The sequence below is a fragment of the Diospyros lotus genome, chromosome 2 (genome assembly GCF_014633365.1).
Source record: "Diospyros lotus cultivar Yz01 chromosome 2, ASM1463336v1, whole genome shotgun sequence".
Classification (NCBI taxonomy): domain Eukaryota; kingdom Viridiplantae; phylum Streptophyta; class Magnoliopsida; order Ericales; family Ebenaceae; genus Diospyros; species Diospyros lotus.
In genome coordinates, this window is record NC_068339.1 from 28,124,279 (window position 1) to 28,136,398 (window position 12,120).

A 12,120-nucleotide genomic window follows, 5' to 3' on the forward strand; every position below is an offset into this window, starting at 1 on the left:
AAAAAAAAAATTTATATACTTTGCTACAACCAGCTCACACCACTCGGTGAGCGACCACATGGCTCTAACACCACAACAATTTCACTAACCGATTTCCTTTCACATCCATTAACCTTTGACACGAGGTTAATTCTCATCAATTGCCCACACTCCAAGGCATCCCTCTAGCTGTATCACTCACAGCCATTAGGTGATTTCATCACCTTAACACCATTCTTGGAAATCAATCTCGTCCCATAATCTCTTCCTTCGAGCTCTCATCACCCACTGGCGACATCTTAAATTCGCCCTCATCTTCCATCTAACCAACTTGATTAGCTCTAGCCGGATCGCCAGGCTTACAACCAACACAACCTTTCTCCAAGCACTACAGTTGCAATCATCAACTACCACTTCAATATAAACTCCATCCTTTGGAAATCACCCCTACCATTCCTGTGAAATTCACACTTCCACCCAATGCCGTAAGACTCATCTTCCTACTCAGGCACTTGCCTTCATGCTAGCTTTTCCCGGTGATCTCTCCTGATAAAGTTGTAGCGCTTTAGGAAGTTCATTCCACACTGTTGCCTCATGCTCAACTTCTCTTGGGAGAACCTCTCAAGTTCTACCCTGATCACACTTCGACTATCATTGATAGCTCTCATTCCGGAGCCACACTCCTTTAAGTGGCACCATTCTGCCATGACCAACCATCTTTTACCACCTTGGATCACCTTTGCCAAATACGTCTGGTCTAACCGCCAGGACCCGATGAACCTTTATATTGCATACACGGCAACTAACAAGGCTTTACCTCACAGTCCTCGAGCCTCACGCTCTCGTCATTGCCATCAGGTGCTACCGCCTGGCAATGCCCTCTGTCATCAATTGGAAACCCCTCCAGTGCCACATGAGGATATTTCCTCATTTCGCATCGACACAATCAAGACTAACACCAAACTGTACAATTGCGCGCCTTTACGGATTTCGAACCGTACCTTAGCCACGCGTTCAGCCTACCACACTCACCTCACAAGATTTTGAGATCCCCATTTTCTTGAAACCTCCGCACACTTCAATATTCCCGTCTCATGGTTGGCTTCCAACTCATAAATCTTGCCCTCCACGGCACTTACTGTAGATCCTGGAGCCGTTTACCATCTCCACCAATCAATCTCATCTTCATGCATTACTGCAAGATCACACTGGGTCCATCATCCCAATTTTTCAGATCAACTTCGATCAAATTAACCACAACTGCGTTAGCATCCTTTAGCAAGGAGTATCACCACACCTCTTGTTATCACACCACAAGATATCACACACTCGATTCACAAACTTTCTTGTTGCCCTGACAACAAAAGCACTACCACCATACTTCAACCCTTATCACACCACAAGTACTAACTATCTGTATCCAGTAGTACTTAGCATTAGACCCGTCAATGATAGGCATCAACCGTAGCGTTATTCCCACGCTAGACCCGTTTCTTTTCCCCGGGTTTCTTTCTCAAACATCTCGAGATGCTAAACCACCTCAACACTGCTTAGTACTCGTAGTTGAGTTGCGAAACTGACCACCGCTTTCGCACACCTACCGCATCTCATAGATCTTTAGTCCCTGACCATCTGCATAGTCACTGTGTTGCCCTGTGCTTTAGGCGAGCCAACACCTGGTCACCATCATTGTGTCACTCCCATACACTGGCCCAACACTGGTTTCCCATCGTGTTGCCCTGTGCTTCAAAGAGTCAACATCCAATCATGTGTCACTCCCATACACTGGCCCAATACTGGTTCCCCATCGTATTGCCCAGTGCTTCAGAGAGTCAACACCCAATCATTATTATCGTGTTGCTCCCTTACATTGGCCCAACAACAGTTTCCAACAGCATGGCTCAGACTAGTCACACCTCTAATATCGAACCCGGCATGACTACCTCGCCACGCTCGCAGCCATTATCCTTACCAGGCTTCCTACTTGGCAAAAATCTATCGAATCATTACCGCGTTCCGCAATTCTTCCTTAGGACTACTCTAGATGTTCTATCCCTTACAGGAGATTTTCGGCATCTGACCGTCACTTGTAGTTCACTAAATTGCTTAGGCCCATGGGCCACTTGCCCTCAACGCTAGTCAACTCATTAGTCCTCTGCCACACGGTCCATAGCACTAGAATTGTCACATCGAGCCTTACACCCATAGCATCAAAGCTACTTAAAGACTTCCCGAGCTACGATGGTTCCGCCACCATCTTACCAAAGCCGTCTTACTTGGTTATCCTTGCCTTGATAACCTCAAGCTCATACCATGAGCCTCGCTCCTCAGGACTCTACATCTTTTATTGCTTAAGAGACTCTCAAGCCACTTCACATCTTAAGGCCTTATGATCTTACCCCACAAGATCACACCTTATGGCTATCATTCAACATTTCAAAGCTCCAACTTTCCATGGCAATGGATCCAAATCCATCATGATTCATTTTGCCACCTAGATCATCCCAAAAGATTGATTATCAATGATCTTTCAGTCCACAACTGACACGCTGAGCCTACCTCAAGCTCCGGCACCCTTAACCATGGAGCGCCTACCCTTACCCTCTAGGTAAATTGAGACCTCTCGTCTCTCCTTGCACACTCATGAATGCATTCAGTCACTACACCCGGCCTGGCCCTCCCGCACCCCTCGCTCAAGCTTCCTTGACTTAAAATATAAAATTCGGGGCTCCCACATTGCTCACCATGCCCCTGCCCACTTGGCATCCAAAGTTGGCATTTCTTGTGCGCGCATAGCCCACGGATGTCTTGTTACCACAATTCACTACCCTCGGCCCACATACCGCTCATACCTTTCGTTGGGTGATCTCCACGTCTCCCATCAAGGGTCTCATAACCTTAGGCGTCATCTCAACCCCAAGCGTCATAATGAAGGTCTATTCACCTCTCATCTCTTGACTTTAGGCATCCCGCCTGACCCCAAGCGTCAATGAGAGTTTAGATTGGCCCCTCATCCATCAATCACATGAACGGTCACTTGGCCTTTCACAATTAGGACTTCTAATCCCATGGCTCCTACATGCATATCTACGCAAGCCCAACTCCTTTATCCCAATCCTAGATTCCTTTGGATTCCAGCTTGACTCACTTGGGATTTCCATCTCATACAAACACCCGCTAGGGTCCATTTGCCACACACCTATCCTTTCTTAAGATATATCCTGTTTCATCTTGAATCCAACTAGGGTCCACTCACACCCTAGGCACGTCCCCTCCAGGATCGCCATAACCATACGATCACCTCAGACCATATACATTTAGCATGCATACCTCGCACCCGACCCCTTCGGAGTCTTTCTACAAGCTACCAACGTCATGCCTACCCCGGCCATGACTGGCATGTACCTCACATGCTCGCTTCACCTAGAGCCTCACTGTAAGTAACCTTAGCTTACTCCATTCCTGGAGCTCGTCACACAACCCGTTGACAACTTCTTTCGTTGGGCTTCGAGCTAATTTCAACCTTAGCTCACCCTAGTTCAAGCACACAACCCTTAGCACACCACCTATACGGGAACAACTCCATTCCCTTATACATGCTTAACCATATCCCCAACATAGAGGTACTCCGCGAATCCTTCTCGGATTAACTATACCTCGAGCCCTCCAGGCCCTTTCATTACTCTTGTCATGATTCGATTTTGTGTCCCCACACGAGCCTCAACACTTCAATCACTAGGAACTCTTATCCTTAGAATGCCTCATAAACCCTCAAATTTCCACATTCGATTTCCTGATACCAACACCCACACTTGGGCTTTTGACTCTTCTTTGCTCAACCCGTATATCTCTTACGGTATATCTTCTCGACCCACGATATTTTCCTATCCCCATAATAGGGATATGCAAGCACACCATCCCCATTGCCACAAGCCTCAATGCCAGACCCAACTCCTAGGGTCCTCAGTCACTTATGGTTCTACTTCCAAGGCCTTCCGATCAACCTTCAATCACATTTCTCCAAGTATCCTCCACTTGATGCTCTGACCATGATCTGATACCAAACTGTAACGCCTCGCTCCCACTTACGGGTGTTACTCGTGAACAATTACCCGAATTGTCCACCTGCCCGGCCTTTGGTGAATGGTGGACCATGTTTCAAGACGAAACGCCTTAGGTGGGAACTAGGCTCGTCCTTCCCTTCCCTCAACCCCAGGATTCACTAGCAGAATTGGGCTTCAACCACACCGCATTTGGTTGAAAGGAAAACTCATGAAGATGCCCAACTGCCATTTTCTTATTTATATTTAATTCTTTTCCACCCAAGAATTTTACCGGGCTCCATAAATCACCAATAAAATCAATCCATTGATTGATTGCCAATTTTGGAGGAAAAACTCAAATTTTCAATTTTCTAAAATTTCAGCATTTTCTCTCCATTTATTTTGAAAATTCCTCCGGGGCCCAAACTCAATTTAAAAATTCCCCAAAATTCCCAAATTTATGAATTTTTTAAAAAAAATTCGGCCAGCGAGGCCCACGACTCGCCCTGGGGCCCCACTGGGTGCTGGCCGCATGCCCACGCGCCTACCTGTGAGCAGCCAAGCGTGCTTGCGGCCGCCTCTGCGGCCCAAGCCGCGCGCGAGGCTGCTACCCCTACTGCTGCAACATCACCTTATTTTTTTTTCTTGGGCTTTTAAAACCCCAAATTTTCCAGAATTCACATCCCAAATAAATGCATTAAAAATCTCCACATTTCACCTCCTAAAGCCTCATTTCTCCAAAAATTCATTTGATTTAATTACTTTGGTGCTTCCCACAACACACCAAAAATAAGGCTTTCACCAAAACTTAGGCTTCAACATGCCATAAGCCACTATCTCATTTCAATTTAAAACCAACACTTCAAAGAAACTACATTCATACACTTGGGCTTTAACAAGCTATCACCAATCAAATAATTTACAAGACATGAACTAATCACAACAACATAGGCCTTTCAAATTACCAAAATACCCCTCTCATAGGGCACCCTCAATCTCAAGGATTCATCACCTCCTCAAGGGTATTTTTAGAATTTTTTCACTTCCTTTCTCATTCTCATAACACCGGTAACACCGAGTGTTACATGTATATCTCAAATGATGCACTGCAAATGTTGTATAAAAAAATTGCCATGATGATAAGGGATTATTTGTTAGCTTCAAGGACGTATGTTACAATTGTACTTGTATTAAATATTTTATAGCAGAAATCCTTATTATCTAGTTTTAACTAGCTTTCAGGTTCAATCATTCATTTTTGTTGGTAAAGATTTCCATAACGCTCATGTGGGATATTAGCTTCTATTTAACATCATTGTATATTTGAAAGTTGGGGCGTTACAGTCGTGTTAGCCATGCCTCATACGCAACCATGCCAAGCCGTGTCCCGCGTCATGATACCCGAGTACCCCCCGAGAGCCTTTCTCGTGACACCACCGAGAGACTCTCCCAGGGGATCTGCGAGTCACCCACCTTCTCGGAAGACACCCAAGATACCCTTATCGATCACCTTACCCTAGGAGCCTCTCTCTAAGACATGCGAGAGACCCTTCTAAGGAGCTGCAAGCCCCGTAAAACCCGGTCAAAATCGCCCCAAGATGCTTGCTGAGAACATCGAGTCATGCGCCACCTATTGGTCTCCCCTGCCACTATATATAGAGGGGTCCTCCCCACTCCCTTCAAATACACCAACTCTTATACTTACATTTCCTTCTTGCACTCAAGTACTCCATATTTTTTAAAGGTTGACTTAGGAATTGAAGGGTCTACGCAGGGACACTCGCCCGCGCCCCAGCCTAGTTTTCTTTCTCGATAGGTCACTCGTCATGAGAGGGCCATCCATCACTCTAAAGAGTCATCCATTAAAGTTATCCATTACCCAGGAAAGTCGCCCATCACTCGAAAGAGTTATCCATCATTTAAAAAGGTCGCTCATGTTCCATCTTGAGATGGTCTCCCATATCCTAAATTCATTGTTGTAGTTAGGTAACAACAATTGGCGTCGTCTGTGGGAACAATAACAAAAATCCAAGAAGCAATTCACTCATGATGGCACAAACTAGAAATAATCGACAAACCTTCTCCTGTGGCACTCATACACCCCGACAAGAAACCTTCGCTCGTGTAAAAGATCATTATCAGCATTGATGTGAGGGTCAGCCATCCCTCACCCATTAGCATCGACATGTGGGTCAGCCATCCTTCACTCATCAATAGTCTCGTGAAATCCAGCCACCTTTTACACAGCATCCTTATCCATTGGAGATTTAATTCCAAGTTTTGTACTTCAACACCTCACATTCCCTATAGGGGATTTATTTTCCTAGTCACCTAGGCTCAAGCGAACAGGCCGCTTCCATGGGTCCTCAAGCTGAATATGAGGCCTTGTGACAGCAGCACATTGAGTGGGTGCAAGCCCTTCCTAAAAATGGTAAGAATGTTGCAAAGCTTTGGTCCCTCGTGGTGTTAGTGTTAGTGCCCTAATGCTAGATTTAGATGGCATATCACAATTGTAATTATGAGACTAATAATATAATATTTATAAATATAATAAAATATGTTTTCATATTTTAAAGTCATATCTTCATTCATACCTCTTCAATTTGTAAATATGAATGAACCCATAGATTTCCAAATGAATTTCTTATTTTCAAGTGTTAAGAATATGTTACAAAGACTTTCAGAATAAGAATTTCTTAAAGGTATTTCTCATCATTAAATTTCTCAAAAAAGGGCTATGATTAATCAATTACAGCCTGGCACATGGGTTACTACTACCTTTGATTAGTATGTGATACTAATGATAAAGGATAGTGAGTTGCATGCCATAATCCATAAGATGGATATAGTAGACATGTTGGTAGATGTTAGTGGAACATCTACTAAATGTGACGCAAGTGATATATCACATGGCTGAGAAGATATATGATCTATTACTGGCTTCGATTGTGTTATTGGTCCTTATCGGAGCCAACACTATTGTTTTGTATGTTAGTACCTATGATTTTTCGTTGCTAAGAGTCACTAAATTTTTGGATGGGAGATGCAGTGTGTGGTCTTTATATAGTAACATATGAAGGCAGGTGATTGCTAATGGGATCTAATCCATTAACCTCTAGCGTGAGGTGAACATCTTATTTGATCAAGCTGGTTGTCCCCCTAGTCAGGGTATACATGATTGAAAAATTGTTTCCAATCTCTAAAGGAGTTCCAATGTGTCATTTGGATCATACCACGCTAGATCTTGACATAGTTATCAAGTTAGTGAGTTTGATCAATCCATGACTCTCACTCGATCGGGATGTTAGTAAATGGAGGGATTATAGTACATAAGAATCGGAAGCCCAAATAGGTTATCTTTGAAGTAAGACTTCATTACTGGTAGAATCGCCATGACATAATGCTAGTTGTCACTCAGGTCTTTCGAGGAAATGGAGAGATCCTCATTGTAGATCAAAGTGTTTGGCTGGCATCAAAGAGTTTGATATGTCTCGATTGTTACTTAGTAGTGAAGCTAGAAAGTTACACACATATTCGAGTGTAATGGTTGACTAAGCGATGTAAGTTGTAATTATTGATCATCATTAAGAGTTAACGAATCAAGTTCAAGATTTAAATCAATAGAAGCAATTGTCAAAAGTTAACAGGCATGCCGTTAAGAGTTAACGGGGGCCTCGGTTTAATCATGAGAAGATGAAATGGTCATTAAGAGTTAATGGCAGGCCTCGATGCAATTTCTGAAAACTTAGAAAAAAAGGGCAAAATCGATCAACTGACCTTAGAGGTTGTCGATCGGATCAAGCCCAAATCGATCCACAGGTTGAGAAGTAGTCAATTAGCCCATGTTGAACATCGACAGTTCCTTCAGAATGGTTAATCGTTTATGTGGTAGAGGGTTGCATTTCGACACAATCTTTTGTCATATCTGCAACGAAATTGGGGTTACGTGGTTAAGGAGGAAGACAGAAGAACGATAAGGAGGATGACCTGTGTCTTGGTTGTCTCTTTCTTGTCACTTTTTCTCTCTCTCCTTGTCTTTTGTCCCATATTGGGATGTTTAGAGTTTTGGGATGTCCAATATAAAAGGTTTGAAAAGAAGAAAGGAAAGTATGCTTGTTGCTTGGCCATTGTAATTGTTGCAATGATTTTTTTCTCGGCCAGTGTATTCTCTTATTCTTCATAGTTTGCTGAACAACTTTACCCAATGCTCCCAACATTTGCTCCATTGTTGTATTGATTGCTAAAGTAGGAATCCCATTCACATAGATAGTTTATTGGATTGGGAATCTTCTTTTTTGAACCCAAAACTAGTTTCATCTCCTATGCTTAATCTAGCTGGTATATAGATTTGTGGGATTCATTTTCTACTTGGAGTGTGGACTGACTAAGGCCTTTGTAGTTTCAAGGGTCAGACTAGTCATTCGAAGGATTGTTTGGGAGCTATTGGCGTGCAACCATTGTTGTCTCGAAAGGATTCCAACATCTTCATTAGATTTGAAACTGTTGTGAGGTATATATCTAAATGCCCTATGGTGTGGTTTTATTTTATTACATATGATCGTTTGATACCGAGTCTTGCAAGGTGATTTTTGTTTTTATTTTCGCTACGTATTATGTATGTTTTTGAAAAGGTTTTGAAAACGATAAAAACTTTTGCATTGATAGTCCAAATGTTGGTGTTCCCTTTCACGTGGCCAACCACCTTGAGGAAGTTTATACTCGAAATGACTCCACTGTACAGGGCCCAATAGGAAGTGTTGGGAAATTACTCTCATCAAGAGGCCACTCTTGAGACTCACTCTCAATTTGCCCCTTCTCGAAAGAATCAATTAAGGTCTCTTACATTAGAGGCTTATACTCAATCTTTCCTGTTGTCCAGAGAAATACCCAAGAAGGGGGTGAATTGAGTTTTTAAAAATTAATTAATAATTTTAACTCTTTTAAAAACTCTTAAATTTGTAATTTTAATATGTAGTGATTGTAGTAGAATTAATAACAATAAAATCACACAACCACAAGGAATAAGAGAAATTTATAGAGGTTCGGCTCTAAAGAGCCTAATCCTCTCCCTCAAAACTTAGCTTGAGGCTCTCAAGTCTTAACTTGAGGTTCTATTAGAAAGAATCAACACTAGCCTTTAATTGGATTTAGACCAACATACAACTCCTTGCCTAAGCAAGAACCACTAGCATACTACTTGCAAATATAATCCTCTCACACAACAAGTGAATAAAAATAATAAACTTACAACCAGAGACAATTACAAACAAGACACCAATAGTTGAGAATTCCACCAGCCAGCACACTTCCAACACTTTAAACCTTCTCGCTTTTGTTTGAATGCTCTATCAAGTTTATTCTCCACCTTGAGCCTTCATACTTACCCTATATATATACATCTTTCAAACACACTAGCCATTAAAAAAAAGGTTAATATAAAGTTTGAAATTCAAAAACTGTTTAGGCTTTCTCAAATAATAAGAAAACATGTCTCACCTTTAATTCAAAATAAATTTACTTTTTGCGTAAAAAATCAAGATTTGAAAATTCAAATATAAGCTTTTGAGACATAAATGATTAAAACAAGAAAATATGTCTAAAAATAATTCTCTTTTAATTCAAAATAAATTTACTTTTTGCATGAGTAAAAGAAAACATGTTTAAAAATAATTCTCTTTTAATTTAAGATTTGAAAATTCAAATATATGATTTTGAGACATAAATGATTAAAATAAAAAAATATGTCTAAAAGTAATTCTCTTTTAATTCAAAATAAATTTACTTTTTGCATGAGTAAGAGAAAATATGTCTCAAAACAATTCTCCTTTAATTCAAAATAAATTTACTTTATACATGAGTAAGAAATGCATTTATCAAGATATGAAAATTTAAATATAAAATTTTGAGACATAAATGATTAAAACAATAAAACATGTCTAAAGACAATTTACCTTTTATTCAAAATAAATTTACTCTTTGTACCCACTTTTAATTTAAAATAAATTTATATTTTGCATGAATAAAAAATACATTTATATCATAAAAATATTTTTGTTATCATCAAAATCATATTTACTTGCGCTTAACCTTAACATTCCCCCGTCGCGAAAATTAATGAGGGGATGATCTAGGTTGCACAGAAATGGAAACGAAAAAAGTGAAATATTTTCAATACAAAACTAAAACAAAGAAACGACATTTTTTTAAGAAAAAAAAAAACAAAAATGCGGGATAAAGTGTAAATTAAAAAAAATATAGGATTTTTTTTGTAAATAAGACTATTATGAATTATGTAATATTACATTAATATATATAAATAATATTGTCATGAAAATATAGTAATTATTTAAAAGATATGAAAATTTGTACATATTTTGAGTAATATGCAAAATAAAAAAAAAATTATTTTATATATTATATGTCGCAGAACACACCAACACCATACATTAATTTTCAAATAATACATATTTATTATATCTTTTTTTTTAAGTCTAACTATTTATTGTTAATTAGTTTTATTATAATAAATGTATTATTAAAAAAATATTTTTAATGCTTGCTAACCATATATATGGATTACAAAAATCAATTGATCAATCAAAATGATTAAATCAATCAAACTATATATTATAATCCACCATCTATATGCATGTTTCTCATTCAACTAAATTTTTCTTTTGAGCACCTTAATATGATGTTATAATCATTGTTCTTGGTTATTGTTATCTTTTTTAAAAAAAAAAATTATAGAATAAAAAATATTTAAAAAGTAAAATAGATAGGGTATATCTGAAAAATAATTAAAACTGTAAGGGTTGGAATAAAATAAATAAAGGTGTATGTGAAATTAGTTTATAATTTATATAATATAAATAATAGTTAAGTTGTAAACCCTAGATTCAACCATTTGAATTGCAGATTTGCAAAGGAATTTCAGTTTGCTAAAGGTTTGGACCAGCTAGAAAGAGACCCATCGTCGTCACCTCGCCTCCAACCGTTGTTGCATCCTCCATCTCTGTCGTCGCCTCTCTAACCGTTGACACATCGCCTCACATCTCTTGTCACTCTAGTTGCCGCCAACTCGTCACATCTCTCACCCTCGCCACCGATCGCCGCTGCATCTTCCATCTCTGTCGTTGCCTCGCCTCTCTCACCGTTGTATCTTCCTCTCTGGCTACCGCCTTGCCTCTCAATGGCTAGAAACACATTTTCGGCCATTTTATGTAATTTTCGAAATGGCCCCAAAATTTTCACAAATTACAAAAATGGCCTGAAAAACATTTCAAGCCATCTTTGCCATTTCTGAAACGGGAAATGGTTCAAAAACACCGAAACGGGGTCTTTGAGTCATTTACGTGCTTTATAAGGGATCATCATTGAAGGGTAAGAGAAAGTAGACAAAGCCCTCAAATGGGGAAATACTCAAAAACTATGGCCAATACCCCTACAGGTAGGGATCGAAACTCTCTTAGAGTTGTGACAAGGAGCAACAATGAGGCCAACAACAACCCTTTGGCTTTTAGTGCCCGAAAGGCAACTAATATGAAGAAAATGATTGAGTAGGTGCTTCAACAAAAGAAGTTATTGCCAGCCTCGGAGGAGCATTACCAAAGAAGACTCCCATTTATGGCAGATGTAATGGAAATGCCCGTGCCAAAGAAATTCAAGATGCCCTAGATAACCCCTTATTCAGGCAGGGACAACCCTTATGATCACGTGCAAAACTATGAATCTTTGATGATACTCCACAGCTAGAAATACGAGATAATGTGTTGGGTTGTCCCCTTAACCCTAGTTGGATATGCTCGAACTTGGTTTAATGGTTTGCCTGCGGGGTCCATATCCTATTTTGAACAATTGAGGTTGGAATTCATCAAGGCGTGTAATCAACAGTCAGAGGAAGAAGAACGCCACTTATCTCCTTAGTGTTCATCAAGAAAACCAAGAATCCCTTCAACAATATGTAGACAAGTTCCAAAATGCAACCCTTGAAGTCTGTGATCTACAAGTTGGGGAGGTAGTAACTGCCATGTTACAAGGGACTCAGTCCATTCCCTTGCAAGAATCTCTAGCCCTGGATCTGCCCACCACCCTGATA